The following is a 4817-nucleotide window of genomic DNA, read 5'->3' on the forward strand; positions in this document are numbered from 1 at the left end:
GGCAACATATAGAGACAGTCCCTACCCAACAGTGGGCTCACAGTCTAGAAGGGGGAGACAGAGAACAAAACCAAATCCATCAATCAATCAATCGTATTTACTGAGCGCTTACTGTGTGCAGAGCACTGGACTAAGCGCCTGGGAAGTCCAAGCTGGCAACATCTAGAGACAGTCCCTACCCAACAGTGGGCTCACAGTCTAAAAGGGGGAGACAGAGAACAAACCAAACATACTAACAAAATAACCCTCCCTCCCATAATAATAATAATGGCATTTTATTAAGCGCTGGGGGAGGTTACAAGGTGATCAGGTTGTCCCCCGGGGGGCTCAAAGTCTTCATCCCCCTTCTACAGATGAGGTAACTGAGGCACAGGGAAGTGAGGCGATTTGCCCCAAATCACACAGCTGATAATTGGCGGAGCAGGGATTTGAACCCATGACCTCTGACTCCATCATCATCAATCGTATTTATTGAGCACTTACTGTGTGCAGAGCACTGGACTAAGCGCCTGGGAAGTCCAAGCTGGCAACATCTAGAGACAGTCCCTACCCAACAGTGGGCTCACAGTCTAAAAGGGAGAGACAGAGAACAAACCAAACATACTAACAAAATAACCCTCCCTCCCATAATAATAATAATGGCATTTTATTAAGCGCTTACTATGTGCCAAGCACTGTTCTAAGCGCTGGGGGAGGTTACAAGGTGATCAGGTTGTCCCACAGGGGGCTCACAGTCTTCATCCCCCTTCTACAGATGAGATAACTGAGGCACAGGGAAGGGAGGCGACTTGCTCAAAATCACACAGCTGATAATTGGCGGAGCCAGGATTTGAACCCATGACCTCTGACTCCATCATCATCATCATCATCAATCGTATTTATTGAGCGCTTACTGTGTGCAGAGCACTGTACTAAGCGCTTGGGAAGTACAAGTTGGCAACATATAGAGATAGTCCCTACCCAATAGTGGGCTCACAGTCTAAAAGGGGGAGACAGAGAACAAAACCAAATCAATCAATCAATCAATCATATTTATTGAGCGCTTACTGTGTGCAGAGCACTGTACTAAGGGCCTAGGAAGTCCAAGCTGGCAACATATAGAGACAGTCCCTACCCAACAGTGGGCTTACAGTCTAAAAGGGGGAGACAGAGAACAAAACCAAACATACTAACAAAATAACCCTCCCTCCCATAATAATAATGATAATGACATTTTATTAAGCGCTTACTATGTTCCAAGCACTGTTCTAAGTGCTGGGGGAGGTTACAAGGTGATCAGATTGTCCCACGTGGGGGCTCACAGTCTTCATCCCCCTTCTACAGATGAGGTAACCGAGGCACAGGGAAGGGAGGCGACTTGCCCAAAATCACACAGCTGATAATTGGCGGAGGCGGGATTTGAACCCATGACCTCTGACTCCATCATCATCATCATCAATCGTACTTATTGAGCGCTTACTGTGTGCAGAGCACTGTACTAAGCGCTTGGGAAGTCCAAGCTGGCAACATATAGAGACAGTCCCTACCCAACAGTGGGCTCACAGTCTAAAAGGGGGAGACAGAGAACAAAACCAAACATACTAACAAAATAACCCTCCCTCCCATAATAATAATAATGGCATTTTATTAAGCGCTTACTATGTGCCAAGCACTGTTCTAAGCGCTGGGGGAGGTTACAAGGTGATCAGGTTGTCCCACATGGGGGCTCACAGTCTTCATCCCCCTTCTACAGATGAGGTAACTGAGGCACAGGGAAGTGAGGCGACTTGCCCCAAATCACACAGCTGATAATTGGCAGAGGCGGGATTTGAACCCATGACCTCTGACTCCATCATCATCATCATCAATCGTATTTATTGAGTGCTTACTGTGTGCAGAGCACTGTACTAAGCGCCTGGGAAGTCCAAGCTGGCAACATATAGAGACAGTCCCTACCCAACAGCGGGCTCACAGTCTAAAAGGGGGAGACAGAGAACAAACCAAACATACTAACAAAATAACCCTCCCTCCCATAATAATAATAATATTGACATTTTATTAAGCATTTACTATGTGCCAAGCACTGTTCTAAGCGCCGGGGGAGGTTACAAGGTGATCAGGTTGTCCCCCGGGGGGGCTCACAGTCTTCATCCCCCTTCCACAGATGAGGTAACTGAGCCCCAAATCACACAGCTGATAATTGGCAGAGCCAGGATTTGAACCCATGACCTCTGACTCCAAAGCCCGGGCTCTTTCCACTGAGTCAGAAGTGGACGCCCCTCGTCTGGGGTCATGTAGTTGAGATGGCCATTTTTCCGGAATAGAGGACCCCCGTCTCAAAGCGCCCTTCAGAAAAGCGGCCCTGTTTGTGTGTCTGTGTCTAGTGTGTATGTGTGGTGGGGAGGGGAGGAGGGCTTGGTTGGAGGGTGGGTAGAGGCAAACGAAATCTTCCACACCTCGGAACGGAGCGTACTGGCTAAAGCCCGGGCCTACAGGTCAGAAGGTCATGGGTTCTAATCCCAGCCTCGTCACTTGTCTGCTGTGTGACCTTGGGCAAGTCACTCAACTCCTCTGGGCCTCAGCTCTCGCATCTGTAAAATGGGGGCTAAGACTCTAAGCCCTATGTGGGACAGAGACGGCGTCCACTCGATTATCTTGAATCTATCCCAGCCCTTAGAACAGTGCCTGGCATATAGTAAGCGCTTAACACATACCATTAGTAGTAGTACAGTGGAAAGAGCACGGGCTTTGGAGTCAGAGTTCATCGGTTCAAACCCCGGCTCTGCCACTTAGCTGTGTGACTTTGGGCCAGTCACTTAACTTCTCTGGGCCTCAGTTACCTCATCTGTAAAATGGGGATCAAGACTGTGAGCCCCACGTGGGACAACCTGATCACCTTGTAAACTCCCCAGCGCTTCGCACATAGCAAGCGGTTAATAAATGCCATTATTATATTATTATTATTATTAATTATCTGCTACGTCCAGTGGCTCCCCCGTCCCCTCTCCCCCTCCACACACAAAACACTCCACCCTTCCCACTGTCAGCTCAGCCCCTCTCGATACTCGTTCATTCATTCAATTGTATTTATTGAGCGCTTACTGTGTGCAGAGCACTGTACTAAGCGCTTGGCAAGTCAGCAACATAGAGAGACGGTCTCTACCCAACAACATCTGCAGCCTTTCCACTATGACCACCTTCTCCTGGTCCGGGAACAGATTGGGCTGCAGGGTGCCAGGTGAAGGGTCCGATGTCCCCCCACCCCGGGCAGGATTTCAGGGACAGTGGCCCCCCTCCCCAAGCCTGCCCCGGAGAACAGACATCCAGACCACTCCCGGAGGGAGTTGGGGTCTGGGGTGGGACTGGAGGGCTTCCTGGAAGAGGGGTCTCCATGGCTCGTGGGGTGGTGAGGCAAAGACATCACTGAGCCGCAAGTGGGTTTTCAGGCGGACTTCATTCATTCATTAATTAATTATGGTATTTGTTAAGTGCTTACTATAATAATAATAATAATAATAATGGCATTTATTAAGTGCTTACTATGTGCAAAGCACTGTTCTAAACGCTGGGGAGGTTACAAGGCGATCAGGTTGTCCCCCGGGGGGCTCACAGTCTTAATCCCCATTTTCCAGATGAGGTCACTGAGGCCCAGAGAAGTGAAGTGGCTTGCCCAAAGTCACCCAGCTGTCAATTGGCAGAGCCTGGATTTGAACCCATGACCTCTGACTCCAAAGCCCGGGCTCTTTCCTACTGAGCCACGCTGCTTCTCTATGTGCAAAGCCCTGTTCTGAGCGCTGCGGGGGTTACAAGGCGATCAGGTTGTCCCACGGCGGGGGGGGGCTCACAGTTTTAATCTCCATTTTCCCGATGAGGCCCAGAGAAGTGAAGTGAGTTGCCCAAAGTCACCCAGCTGACCTCTGACTCCAAAGCCCGGGGCTCTTTCCACTGAGCCCCGCTGCTTCTCCAGGGGACCTCCATTGCCCCTCCAGCCCCGGAAAGTTGGGAGGAAAGTTTGACCCTTTTCTGGAAATTGCCCCGACGTGGGGCGGGAATCCGTCCGTCCGTCCGTCCGTCCTTCCCCGGGGGCTCCCGACGACGGCTTTGGGGGGGCGGGGGGCGGCCCCGCTCCGGAAATAGCGCTTCCCCTCGGAACCGACCTACTTCGGGTTTCTAGGTTAGAACTCCCCCCCCGCCCGCGCACGGTCCCACCGGGGGACAGCAGACCGGGGGGCGGGGGGGAACCGAAGCCAGACCCCGGAGTCCGGGTCCCCAGCCCGGGGGGCGGGCGAGGATTTGGGGGGCGCAGGGGGGTGGAGGGGGCAAGGCCGGGTGGTGGGCTGGGGCCGCAGGCTAGGCCGGACGCCCCGGACTGCCCGAGCACAGCCCCCCCCCCCCCCCCCCCCCCCACTCACGGGCTGAGGAGGGAGGAGGGAGGGAGGGAAGGGAGGAGGGAGGGAGGGAAGGGAGGAGGGAAAGAGGAAGGGAACGGGGAGGGAGGAAGGGAGGGAGGGAGGGAAAGAGGAATGGGAGAGGAAGGGAAGGAGGAAGGGAAGGGAGGAGGGAGGGAGGGATGGAAGGAAAGAGGAAGGGAGGGAGGGAGGGAGGGAAGGAGGAATGGGAGAGGGAGGGAAAGAGGTTGGAGGAAGGGAAGGGAGGAGGGAGGGAGGGATGGAAGGAAAGAGGAGGGGAGGGGAGGAGGAAGGGAACTGGGAGGGAGGAAGGGAGGGAGGGAGGGAAAGAGGAATGGGAGAGGGAGGGAAGGAGGAAGGGAAGGGAGGAGGGGGGGAGGGATGGAAGGAAAGAAGAAGGGAGGAGGGAGGGAAAGAGGAATGGGAGAG

The sequence above is a fragment of the Tachyglossus aculeatus genome, chromosome 11 (genome assembly GCF_015852505.1).
Source record: "Tachyglossus aculeatus isolate mTacAcu1 chromosome 11, mTacAcu1.pri, whole genome shotgun sequence".
Taxonomy (NCBI): Eukaryota; Metazoa; Chordata; class Mammalia; order Monotremata; family Tachyglossidae; genus Tachyglossus; species Tachyglossus aculeatus.